The sequence below is a fragment of the Arvicanthis niloticus genome, chromosome 2 (assembly GCF_011762505.2).
Source record: "Arvicanthis niloticus isolate mArvNil1 chromosome 2, mArvNil1.pat.X, whole genome shotgun sequence".
Classification (NCBI taxonomy): domain Eukaryota; kingdom Metazoa; phylum Chordata; class Mammalia; order Rodentia; family Muridae; genus Arvicanthis; species Arvicanthis niloticus.
Window position 1 is genome coordinate 142,089,043 of NC_047659.1, and position 14,133 is coordinate 142,103,175.

Below are 14,133 nucleotides of genomic sequence, written 5' to 3' on the forward strand. Positions count from 1 at the left end.
ATGGCGGTGGGGGACATTTGTCACGGGGCTTACAGCCACAGGGGGATGCATTTTCAGAATGGTTACTCCCTGCAAAGCTGTCTCAACTCAAGCCTGGTGATATTTATAAGGCATCTTTTGTGTTATTGTTTGTGTGACTCTTGGCTCCTTCTCCTCCTCCCCCCCCCCGCCCCCCCATGCACGGACGACTGAACCTAGTTGCTCAAATAAGATAGGCAAGCCTTTTGCCACCAAGCTACTTCCCAGCTCTCTTTTAACTTTTGTTTTGAAACAGGAGCTCACAGGCCATGAACTCATGATCCCTCTACCTCAGCTTCCCAGGCAGCTTGGGTGACAGGCCTGTGCCATTGGGCCTGGATGTGACTCTGCTTCCTCTTCCTTAATGGTCTCCTTTGGTCATGTGTTTATGCCACAGGACAACCAATGTCACAGGGGGGTCTGGGGGAGAGGGTCATCTCAGTTTCGATTCTTGGCTCAGGGTCTGGCTGGCACGTCAGGCCTCCAGATGTCTGCTTCTTTCAGATCTCTGTAGGGAGCTGACCAGACACAGAGGGCACTGGGGCATCCAGAAAGGGCCAGTTTCTCACTTGACAACAAAAAGCACCATGTCTCTAAGGAGATAGATGCCAATCTGCCACCCAAGACGCCCTGTCTCTTGCAATTATTGCTAAAGATTCTTTCAAAACAATCCCACAATGACTGGGTGGTGAGGGCTCGTCTGGAAGGCCTATCTCAACACCACTACAACCTTAAACTGGGAAGTATCTCTTGGGTCTCCCCCCTTCCCCCACTTCCCTGAGATAGGTTTCAGTGTAGCTCTGGCTATCCTAGAACTTGCTCTGTAGACTAGACTGGCTTCAAACTCAGAGATCCACCTGCCTCTGTTCTGCCCCTCCCACCCTCAGAGCCCTGGGACTAAAGGCATGTGCCACCATAACCTAGGGTTCTTGTACCCTTGAAGGAAAGAATTCAGTCAAGAGACCTACCTGGATTAAACAGAAGTTTACTGCTTCCCTGAGGCACAGAGCAGCCCAGTGAGTTATTAAGCAGTTATTAAGCAACAAGTTATTAAGTTGTGAATTGCAAAGAAATTTTTAGGAGTATTTCTGAGGTGGGTGGCATCTTCGGGGGGGGGTGAAGTATCAATCATAACTAGGCAGATTCCTCCATGCCTCCTGGTCTTTAGCTTTCCCTTCTCTAGATTTAACCTACACTCTTTATTCCACTTGATATGTGACTCTTTTCTGGAGAGATATGAACATTTAAATGTCCCCTCATTCCAGAGAGTGGATCTAGATAAGTCAAAGAACAGATTCCATTCATGTCCAGCTTAGTGAACCAATGAGTTAATCAGGGTGGCTTATGGAATGTGGGTGAGGGGTGATTTACAGGATCATGGATAACTCAAAGACACTTACCTAAGTTGCAAGCCTGGAGTTCTCTGACAGGGGAGCTTTCCTCCACTGCAGTCCTTACTCTTATATCACTCCAGGGAGGGAGGGGCCTTGTGGACCTTGTAAGTTTCAGGGCTGTCCTGAGATTTGTGGGTTGTTTACTTCAGGTTCTTAAGGAGCCTCCCTCCACTATGGAACTCTTTCAACTTAGGGAATATTTGTTACATATCACTATCTAGTCCTCTCTTCAGCTTTATCTTTAGTATTCTGTCCTCTTTTATACATTTGACATTTGTGTATATGTATGTTTGTGTGTATGATGCTTCTGTGCACATGAGTGTGTACACTCATGTGTCCACCTACAGCTACAGTCAGAGGACAGCTTGGAAGAGTTGGTTCTCTCCTTCCACCATGTGGGTTCTTGGGATGGCACTAGGTTATCAGGATTGACAACAAGTGCGTCTACCTGGTGAGCTATCTCACTGACTCCTCTACCTGGTGAGCTATCTCACTGACTCCTAGTATCCTCCTTAATCATGTGGGCACAGTGCCACAGAGTGGAAGACAGTCTTCTGGCCATGTGTGGTCTATAGCAGGGCACTGCTTGGACATACTGTGATATGACATCTAATGGAGTCAGAACCTTGGGGGGTGGGGTGAGTGAGTCCCTCTGGACCTCACCTTCCTGTACAGATGAAGGCAGTGACATTCCCTGAAGTGGTACCAGGTGGGGACCGCGACCAAGTCCTGTTCCTTTTTATTCCCTCAGTGACAACTTGATCATAAGCTCAGAGGCACCTCTCAGAGTTTGCCCAAGAGCATTTGAAGGACAGCTCTTTCCTGCACGTGTCTGTCTAGACTCAGGGCTTTGCTCCAGCGGCTCCATGGCTATATCTGTCTGCGTTATTGTCCAATTTGAAATGTTGAGTTCTTCACTGACAGAGCTCAGTGTCCTGGAAAGCTCTTCATCATGACAGACTGTTCGTTTCATTTCCTTATCATTTGGACTGACGTCTGAGAAGGCTTAGCTGGCTGGGTAAGAAGGTTAAGTGACTTTTCCAATAAAAAACAAGGCGAGGGGGGGGGTGTTTGATTACTTTTAAAGCCGATAAGAACAGGGCTAGAAAACTATTTCCAGGAGACAGGAAGTTGACAGTATGGGACAGTTCAGAACTCCTTCTTCAAGGTCAGTATTGATCATGCCCTGCCAATCCTCACTGAGAATTTGTAGCTTTAATCCAGGCCCCATTGGATGCACTTGAAAACATCCTGTGCTTTTTAAAGCACTTTCAGCAGGCACCAGAAATCTTGTTGACAACCTTAATTTGCTTAGCAAAGCCTTTCTTGGAGATCGGAAAGGATAAACTTTAACCTGGCCTTTATCAGGCTGAGTCTAAATTAGAGGCCTCCAGAACGGATGAGGTTTGCTTGGCTCACACCCACTGTGTCTTGTTAATAGAGACATAAGCATAACTGGATAGCTGGCTCAGTCAGTAAGGTGTGTGGACAAGAGGAACCCCAGAGCCCTCGTAAAAATCAGTGTATGACAGTATGTGCCTAAGATGCAAGGAGGAGGCGGAGACAGGAGGATCTCTGAGACTCACTGGCCAGCCAACCTGGCCAAGCTGGTGAGCTCTGGGCTCAATGAGAGTCAATAATGTCAATAACAACAACAACAACAATAATTTACAAATGTCAAGAGTGACTGAGGAAGATACTTAAGCTAGCTTCTGGACTCCACATGCACTCACACAGATGTCCACACAACAGACAAATGGAAAACACTGTAAAAGCCGTAAGCTGCTGACAAGAGGGGCAGTCACATGTGACATGGTTTGTTTATTTGTTTGCTGGTTGTTTCTTTCTCTCTCTCTTCAAGACAAGGTAACTCAGTGTAGTCCTAGACGATTTGCTCTGTAGACCAGGCTGTTCTCGAACTCAGAGATCCACCTGAGTGGACAAGCCAGTGTTGGGACAACCGGCTAGGACATGGTTTCAATAGGTGCCTCATGTTATTGACTTAGGAATATTGGGTTTTAAGTTTTATCTGTTTATTTATTTTGTGTGTGTGTGTGTGTGTGTGTGTGTGTGTGTGTGTGCACATATACACACCATGCATTACATGTGGAAGTCAGAGGATACCTTGGTGGATTGTATTCCCTCCTATTTTGAAACTCTTGGCTGGGTAGCAAAGACCCTTTTCCACAGGGCTATCTCTCTGGCCAGACATCTGGTTCTAACTGCCTTGTTTACCCGTGGATTTTCTACTGATCGACCAATGATTTTTAAAGGAATTTTTGATCATTGTCATCTACGTGAGCTCGTGCAGAGGAGGCAGTGACAGATCTCTATTCTCTTTCTGCTTTTGCTTCTGACAAAGAAGTGTCTGGTCTCGGGTGTTTGGCTTCATTTTTCTTAAGTAATCCTCCATTTTCTCACCTATCAGAACCGTGGAGACTCAATTTTGGGAGCTTGGGGGAACTAAAGAAAGGCTGTAGGTATACTTCATGTGGAAACTGAACTGCAGGCTCTCTCCGATCTGAGCGTGAAAAGTGATGGATCGGTTAATCAGAAATCTGAAGGCTCGAGACGGGGTACAGGAAAGGAGACACAGAGAAAATTGGAAATGTTGTCGGGACATTTGGGATGACAGGTTGCCACTGAGATAGTGTCAGGGTTCAGGCAGGACACCAGACTCTTAAGGAAGATGGATTGTTCAGCAAAGTTTGATTTTGACTGGTCCATTGCAAGCTTTTACTCAGGCAAGAGAGATTAGGGCATGAGTGGTATCCACAGAGCAAAGTTAAAAGGGAAGGGCCAGCAACACTCTTATACCAACACCCAAATAGAGACAACCCAAGTGCTTATTAGCTACTGAGCAGAAAGGGCACAGCGTAGCCACATGGTGGAATATCATTCAGTCATGAAAGACTCCTGAGGTGTGTTGCAGTGTGAACGAACCAAGTGAGCGACGCCAGTTACAAAACTTCACAGAGCAATTGTATGTGGGACCTCGGAAAGGGCAAGCGCACGAGTGTGGAGAGGGCTGGTGCTTGCCGAGGGGTTGCAGGAGGTGCTGGTGTGTACGGAGGGGAGTGTGCTGTTAGGGACAAATGATGAGGTGTGCTGAAGGGGCTGGAGGGGTGTCTGCCATTGCAATAGAAGCCACCGGAACTGTACATTTTAAAAGGTGAATGCAACCAACCATTAGTGAGATCTGGAGAGAGAAGCCACAACCAGTAGGGAAAACAAGATTGAAGAGTGCTCTGATCACAAGAGGCTCTGGTCACAAGCTGGGAAACTTGACCGTCTTTAGATTTATATGTATATTTTAAATTATGTTTGTGTTTGTATGTGGGTATATGCGTATGCATGTAGTATGCCTTCAGAAGAGGGCATGGGATTCTCCTGGAGCTGAAGTTGCAGACAACTGTGCTTCCTGACGTGGGTGCTGGGAACTCAACTTGGCTCCTCTGCAAGAGCAGCCAATGCCCTTAACCCCTGAGCCATCTCTCCAGCTCCAGGCAAAACACCCTTAGTTCCTGAGTTCTTATCCCCGGAGGCTCTGCTCCAGGGACTGTGCTACTGGGTGTCTAGGTCTTAGTTGAGCATTTCATATTCGTTCTCATGACTAGTTGACTGGTGGGAGTGGGGGTAGGGGTGGGGGTGGGGAGTGACTGTGAGGGTGGCTAGCTAGCCTGACCTTGCGTGTCTCTGTCCCCATGCATGTGTGCTTCAAATCCTTTCTCTGATCTGCACTTTTCTCTGAACTTCAGACCAATCGGGTATCATGTGTGCCGGGAAAGACTTGGGGTCTGGAGCCTGAAGCCTGTGCTCTAGTCTTGGCCAAATCTGCTTTCTTCTGTAAATATTAATGTCTGGCAAGAGACCCATGGGTTCCTCACACCTTCCTCCTCAAGATTCTCCTTCCCATCGCCTTTCTCAGCATCTTCTGAGACATCCCCTTGACAGCTTCGACAGAGAGAACTTCATACTTAACTTTCGGTGTTTCAGATATTTTCAAAATGGCACACCCAGACCAGTGCAATGACTTAGACTGTAAAGGCTCTGCTGCCAATCCCAAAGACCCAAGTTCAATCCCCTTCCACGTGGAGAGACAGGATGAGTGCTACAGTTTGTTCTTTGACCTCCACGCATTCTCATCCCTCTTCCCAGTAAGTAAATTGAAATAATTGTAAAATAAAAAAAATGTAGGAGCCGCCTGTGATTTCTCTCAGGATTGTTAGTTTTAAAACACTCAGGAGCTCCTCGCCTGGTTGTCTGAGGCGGACATTAACCTCAATTCTGTGATCTGACAATGTAGCCTTGTGGTGAAGTCCAGGTTACAAAGAGGAGTGTCCCGACTTGTCTTGGTCCAAGATCTGCCCGTGGGACCAATGTCTCACTCTCCTGTCCCTCTTGAGTCCTGTTTATCACATTTCTGTTTTGATCCCAAGACACCTAGAAACTCAGAGTACAGCACTTCATTTGTTCAATCTGGTGGCTTGGGTGGAAGACCAGGCCATGGGCTCAGAGCCACAGATAAGCCTGTCCTGTCTCGCTGCGGTGACATGGCTTTGAACAGATACTGACTTCTGAAAGTTAAGGGGTGAGGAGGCTGCTGGGAGGAGGGAAGGCAGAAGAGGAGTTTGTTACAGCAAGAAAGGTTAAGGCATGACTCACTGGCTCTGGGTGGGAAACTAAGTAATAAAATAAGTGTGTAATTGTGGGCTGCCAGGCAGACAGTGGGCTAATACCAGAGTGACAGCTGAATGCCAGTGGGGAGACTGAGCCACAGGGAAGAGTGGGCGACAGGGAAAAATAAAGAAAGAAAGAAAGAATAAAAGCCAACACAGAGGGGGAGCGGAGCGCCCGGGATCCTGCCACATCGTCTTAGGAGGAATTAAGCAGCCAGACAAATTGCCAGTGAACTTTGTTTGGGAAACATGATCAGACAGTCTGGGAGCAGGGTTCTGGGGAGGGGGATCGTCACTGGAGGGTCCTGTGAGTGGCTTGCACTGACTCTGCCTGGGAATAGCGGGGACTTGGGAAGGTTTGCAGGCATTGTTGGAACTCAGGCAGGTGATGAGTGGAGGTGTGCCCATGTCTCCTTGATGCCCCATGCTCAGAACGAGAACAGAGAGTTCCACCGTGCCACCAAGAGACCTCCCTCTGGTTCAGGTGGTGGGGGAGCTGAGGCGAGCTGCTTGTTCCATGTCAGACCGGTGATGTGATCCTTGCTTCTTTCTGACCCTCGGCCTCCTCCTAAGCCGCTGTGTCAATTCACACACCCAGCTCCACGTTACAGTTCCAGGGAGGGGTTTCATGGCACCCGCACGCAGAGAGCAGGCACTGTGTCTTAGACTGCCTATGACTTTCTTTCCTCTCCTTTAGAAGGCTCCCCGGGGCTCCCACTCATTGTCCAAGCAATGTTTCCATGCATTGCAAGAATGGGGCAAAGCTCAGATGGAGGCTCAATTCAGATGAATGTCAAGTTCACATGACAACTCGCCTAAGGGTCATTTGGGTCATGGGGGCGGGGAGAGAGGGGGGGAGGGAGGGAGGGAGGGAGGGGAAGACAGAGAGAGAGGAGAGAGACAGAGGGAGGAAAATAGAGAGACAGAGACAGACAGAGACAGACACAGAGAGATACAGAGAGAGGGAAAGACAGAGAGGAAAGACAGAGGAAGGGAAGGAGATAGAGAGACACACAGAGAGAGAGAGAGACAGAGGGAAGGAGAGACAGATACAGATAGAGAGATAGAGGGAGGGAGAGAAAGACAGAGGAAGAGAAGGAGATAGACACAGAGAGAGAGAGAGACAGAGGGAAGGAGAGACAGAGACAGACAGAGAGATAGAGGGAGGGAAAGAAAGACAGAGGGAGGGAAGGAGATAGAGAGGCACACACAGAGACAGAGAGAGACAGACAGAGAGACAGACAGAGACAGAGAGAGACAGAGGGAGGGAGGGAGAGAGAGACAGAGAGAAGGAGAGAGAGACAGAGATAGAGAAATGGAGGGGGAGGGAGAGAGACAGAGAAAGAGAGAGAGAAGGAGAGAGAGAGAGGGAGGGAGGAAGAAAAGGAAGGGGGTGGGAGGGAGGGAAGGAGGGAGGGAGGGAGATCTTGAAGATTCCTTTGCCCCGGATCTGCTATAGATCATGTGTCCTTCATAGGACCTCCTTAGCCACAGTAATGTTCTTAGTGTGGTGTGGACATTTTTCTTCTGGAAGGTTCTGTACTTGTCTCAGAGGTTCTAAGCAAATGAAAAAAGAAATGTTCCCTTTGAAATGAACAATCGGACTGGGGCTTACACAGTAGAAGATGCTCTCTAATCTTCCTGGATAGCGGACCTTGAAGTCGTTTGTCCTTCTGACTGGCCAGAAACAGGGCCTCGGAGGGCAAGCAGGCCCAGCAGCCTCTGAGCAAGTCCCCGACAAAAGAAACACCTGGCAAAACAAAGGTTTCTAGCACAAGCAGTCCAGGCCTCAGTAATGTTTCATGAAGACAAAAGAAGGTATAATTTGTTTCCAGAGAGTAATTTTATTATCTCTTAATGCAAAAAAGGTAAGATAAATTCCCTATTATTTTATAATAACCATATCAATTTTATAATACCACACTGGTAATAACCACTCCGGAGCCAGTGATGAATGTATAATTGCCTTTCTTATGTATTAGCATATTGTAATTTACCATCACAGTTGTGGTGGCTTTTTTTTCTTTTTCTTCCTTCATTTTGGTACTTTCAATATTGGAAAACTTTTTCTAAAGTGGCTCATTCGGGCTTTTATTGCAGAGTTCAGCCATAAGCCTGTGTTCCTACCGTCACCTCTCTTTTCAGATGGTGAATTACCCTGAAAGGTTTAATGAATAAATGAATAAATTAATTAATAATGACCGGAGAATGTGCTCAGCTGACACCTGGTGAATGGTGACTGAGAAACTTTTATGGAAGACGTACTTACCCAGCCCCCACCCCAGCACCGCCCCCCCAGCCCCCACCCCAGCACCGCCCCCCCACTCTTGAAGAGGTCTTCTGGCATGATTGGTCCATGCGTGGGACAAGCAGGAAATTATTACTTAATCTCAAATACAGAAATGAATTGTAAGGTAACTGCACATCGGCCTCATGTTAGGTGTTGGAGGTGCCCCATGGCGGAGTTGGGGTTAAGTTACATAGCTGGTGGAACCAAACGGACATGGGATGCCCATCCTGTGGGCAGCTCTCCCAACAAACCCCAAAATGTTCCAACATGCAGAAATTTCAGGAGGCCCTACGGTACTGTGGACAGTTTTTTATGGCCAATCCACTCTCTGAAGGGGTCGAACATCCTTGACCTTTGCCCTCTAAAGACCCACAGCAGCTCCTCTGTTTCCATAACAACCCTCAGAATCATGAGCAGGGTGTGTATATGGGGGCTAGCAATCATTCAAGCTAGTGCTGTTAGTAAGCCAAGCAAGAAGAAGCTAACATCAGGGCTGGGGAGATGGTTCAGTGGGTAAAGACACCTGCTGCCAAGCCTAACAACCTGAGATTAATCCCTGGGACCCACAGAGTAGAAGAGAACTGACTCTCAAATTGTCCTCTGACCTCCCCACATGTACACTACACATACACAAGTATGCACACACACACACGAATGCACACACATGCATGCACACACATATACACGCACACACATGCACACAAACACATGCACATGCATGCACACACATATACATGCACACACATGCACACAAACACATGCACACACATATACATGCACACACACAGATGCACACACATGGATGCACACACACATGCACACACATATACATGCACACATGCGCACATGCACACACATATATGTACACACACACATGCACACACACATGCACACAGTAGACTGCAGTATGTTGGAGGGGCTGGGAAAGGTGGAAATGGCAGTGCTCCACCATGCAAAAACCAGCAGCCGTGCTCCAGGCAGCAACCAGGAAGGGTGCTCGAGGCAGAAGGCAGGGCAGGTGCAAAGGCCCTGAGTGGGCACGAGGCTGGCTCAAGGTTGGCCATTCATGAAGGAAAAGTTGATTTTGAAGTTCTAGCTCTCCGCAGCTCCCAAGGGATGGATGGATAGCCACCATCTGATACACAGGAAGCATATCCCAAGCTGTACTGAGAGGCAGCCAGGATTCGTTTGGCCAGTCTCGGATCTTGCTTTCCAATGGTCGTGTCAACCCGAGGAGCCTGAATCCCAGTGCCTGCCCTCATGGCCCGTACGCAGAATTAGCCCGTAAGTAGCCAGGATTCTGTAGGGATCAACTGATGTCAGCATCTGTGGTCAGCCTGTTCTACACCAGGACTCTGTGGTCCCCACACTTACTAACCCTGGGGGCTTCAACTCCTCACACAAAGTCAGATTTTTGTCTTCAACTTACTTTTTTTCCCCTTAAGGAACAACATGTGTCACCTAAAAGTTTCTTTGACAAGCCCATAACTGGAATAATTAGATACATAACGAACAATGGAGAGCGGAGAGATTCTAAGTATATTTCGAGCCCCGCGTCCCCACCACCCGTTCCTTGCAAATGTCACTTGTGGAACATTCGTCTGTTTGTCTTGAAGCAGGAAAGTTTTTCTCCCCTGTTCTTTTTTCAAAGCGGCTGGGAGTGTTCTCCGGCTCAGATTGCTGAACCACTGCAAGTCACTCTCGGTGCTCAAAACCTTTATTTTTAAAGCCCGAACGGCGCCCATCAAAGCTGTGCTCAGAACATATCTTTTCAGTTTCTACCGAGCACATTCATCTGCAAATGTCAGCCAGGCTCTCATTTAAATAATGTGACAGCTCCAAGAAGCTGCTGGGTGAAGATGGCTCCTGACTGTTAAAAGTACAACAAAGAAAGTCCAAAAAGTTTTTCCCCTCCACAAAGAATCTAACATTAATAATTCACAGGTGGTACTTTAGATGTGGCCCCCACAAAGGAGCGACTGCATAGCTCACTCCCGTTCTCTGTTCTCCTAAGTGGAGGCTGAGACGATCTTGTAAGGATGCCTGGGACTTTTACCCAAAAGAGAAGGGGGGAAAGCTCTAAGTATATGGGTTTATTATGTGTCGATCAAAACCTAAAATAAAGAACTTAAAAAAAATCAATATAAGGAAAGCGAGATCCTAAATGGACCTAAGAAACATATTAAGTTGAACATTAAAATTAAAAAGTAAAGATAAGGCTACGTGTGGTGGTGCACCCCTTTAATTTCAGCACTCCGGAGGCAGAGGCAGGTGGAACTCTGTGAGTTTGAGGCCAGCCTGGTCTACATAGTTAACTCCAGGCTTACCAGAGATACTTGGTGAGATTGTGCCTAAAACCAAACCAAATCAGACCAGGCTCAACCAAAACAAGACAAAAACAAACGGATACTTCCCACCCACCACCAAATCATATCAGAGTGGAAGCCCCTGCTTTTTGAAGCCCCTGCGTCTCACATTCGCCAGAGTGCAGAGATAGCTACACCTAACTTGATGGATACAGCTTTGAAAAGCATGTATTTATAAAAATGTTTTGACCCAAACACCAGAACTTTCCAACTGCCACTGTGGAGAAACTCCAGTCTCTCATGCTTTGTGGCTGTATGTGTGTGTTTATATGCAGTTGTTGGTGTGTGTGTGTGTGTATGTGCACGTGTGCATGTGCACGCGATAGAAGTCAGCACTGGGTGTCTTTCTCTTCATCTATTACTCTACTTTTTGTTTGTTTGTTTCAAGACAGGGTTTCTCTGTGTAGCCCTGGCTGTCCTGGAACTCGTTCTGTAGACCAGGCTGGCCTCTGCCTCCCGAGTACTGGGGTTAAAGGCATGCACCACCACCACTCAACTCTCCACCTTATGAACTGGACTAGACTGGCTGGCCATCAAGCCTTAGTGATCTCCCGGCCTCCCATTCTCCTGTGTTAAGATTACAGGTATATGCTGCCGTGTCCTGCTTTTCTACGAGGGCCGGAGCATTGAAATCAGGCCCTCATGTTTGTGTGACAAGCACTTTTACCGACTGACCCATATCCCTGATCCCTTCATCCCATCTCTAAGAAGAGGTCTCAAATGGCTGGTGTGCCTCCATTTGAGTGGGAAGGAGGAAAGCCATTGGCTTCTGAGCTGGGGGTTGGAGTTCTCAGAACTGAAGCCGGGCTTTGGGCCCCACACCCTGGCTGGGCGTGGGAATGCCGGACAGGCCCAAAGGAAGTGGCTGCTTGCCTCAAGTCTTCTCTGGACCAAGCCCATCTTCTGTAGAAATGATAGGACAGAGTGTAACCTGGACAAGAATAGTACAGAACAGAGGTGGATGAGACCAAGCAGGTACCCTGAGCCCCAGTTCCCCACTTGCTGTTCGAAATACCAGATACCCGAGGAGACACACCATCATCCTGCAGGCTGCAGATGCGGCTGCTTTCCCACTTTTTGTGCAAAATGCAAGTTTCTCTCTGCTTGGAGGAATGGACACCTGGTTGGCATGTTTTCCCAGCAGACAAATAGGGAATGTGTTTGTTTGTATGTGTGAACAGCCTGTTTCGGTCTCCAGCTGTGAACACAGCAATCCCTAGGTGCCTCGAATTTCCTTTATATCCAACTGGGAAACATCTCAGATTTCTAAGATCTAAGCCTTAGTCAGTATCCACCCAATCTTGGTGGCCAGACCTCCAGGCTGGGCCATGTGTCCCTCAGCCTGGGCTGTGCCAATTCTGCCCTTGCCAGTAGAGGAGCTGACAGTGCATTCGATTTATTGAGTTTTAGACATTCTTTCCGGCGTGGATCAGAACAGATATTTTTGTTCTGAGCGGCAGGTCCCAGGCAAGCAGGGAACAGTGCCTAGTTACGAAGGAGCTCGGGGAAGGGGTGCACTTATCATCCTCAGCAATTATCATCCTCCAACAGAGCTAAACACACCCCATTTTCTCACTGCAAAGTAAAAAGCATTGGATCGGTTTTTGTGGTAACTATGCAATTAGTTCTTCCTGGCACCATAGTGACTTCTTGGGGAGAGTGTTTGCTACCGTGCACAGTGACAACTGACCGTGGTCTATGATATAGCATTTCAGAAAGTGGACTCTTATTTCATATCTGTGGAGTCAAGGGAGGCTTCCACCAGAAGCAGTTTATGGGATAAGGAAAGAGAGAGGTCCAGGAGGGCTGCCCAAACTATTTGCAAGGTGGGGGTCAAAAGGGGCCACTGGTTTGTCTACTGAGACTGCTCTCATGGTCCAGCCCTCTTAAAAGACCCCATGAGGCTGCACCACACAGCTCTCCTGTAAGTCCTTAACCTTGATCCTTGGGGATCCTGCCTTTGTGCAGCTAGAGGCATTCCAAGCACTAGGTAGTTTTATACAGAGTTTGCAGGAGAAGCCACGTGCAAACCAAGGCTCAGAATCATCGGGAACTGGGAAATTTCAGGTAAAAAAATCTACCTCTCTTTGTGTGGAACAGGCAAACAGACAGAGAGCGAGCAAGGCGGGGCTGGGCTAATTAGTACAGCTTTGAACTTTTCGTTTTGTTCTTTTTCACTCTGGTGGTTATAGAAGTTGCTGAATCCTGATGTCAGGCAGGAAGGGTCCTGTGGTGTCCTATGCACACCAAACAGAAGACATTGCCCTAGCCCAGTGTGGTGGGTCACACCTTGCTCAGCAGGTGAAAGCAAGTCTATTAACCCTGACAAACAGATCCAATCCCTGTACTCCACCTTTAGCCCGATGATGTGAATCCTGGCACCCCTACAGTGAGGTGCAAGGCAGAGACAAAAATCCAAATTCGGCAGGCTAGCTGGCTTTCCCGTTGCTTGTGAAACTGAGGCAGGAGGATCGCTGTGACTGTGAGGCTAGCCTGGTCTGTAAAATGAAATCTTATCTGTAAAAAGGGAAGAAAAATGACGTAAAGACATAAAGACATAGACATACTTTCCCAAGCCTCCGTCAAAAAGCACAAATACGGAGACCGGCTGTCCTACACAGGTGAGAGAGAAGCTGAGTCCTGGAGATTCAGGATGGTGTGCTCTGTGACAAGGGACAGGGCTTTACGAATGGTGGTCACTTTGGAATTTATCTCCCTTCGTGATACTGCACAGTTCCGTTAAGCAGAATGAGGTACAAACAGGCTTCTGAGAGAGCTGAGGAACTGGGAGAGACTGCGCTAGGTCTTGGGAGCCGGCTTCCTGCAGACTGGGCAGACCTCATCTTCACTGGACTGCTTTATCTGCACGTGGAAAGGCCAGGGTCAAGGGTTTAAGACAAGACATGTGGTCATCTCAAAACAAAACCCTGTGTCTGCCCACTTGTCCCTCAGTTGAAAGAGAGTCATCTGAGCCCAAGTGGTCATATTAGCTGTCAGAGCCATACAGAGGTGACACTGAGCTCTGGAGGGCCAGGTTGCTCATGGGCTGGAGTGCTGTGTGATGTTGAGCTCCCAGACATCACCATTTCCCATGCCAGGGTGCTGCTATCCACTCTGCCATCCTGATCCATGAGGAAATTAACAAGGGCAGTCGTGGCGCACACCCTTGTAATCTCTGCACTCAGCAGTCTGAGGCAGGAGGATTGTGGATTCCAGACCAAGTTGGGCCATAGAGCAGTCCTGTGTCTAAAAGAAGTCATCAAGAACTGGCGGTATGGGTCAGCTGTCCCATGCTTCTCTGGTATTTAAGAAGCCTGGGTTCTACTCCTCAGACCCAACAGAATCAAACAAAGCAAGGGTTTTGAGAGTCCCGTTCCATGGGTCGG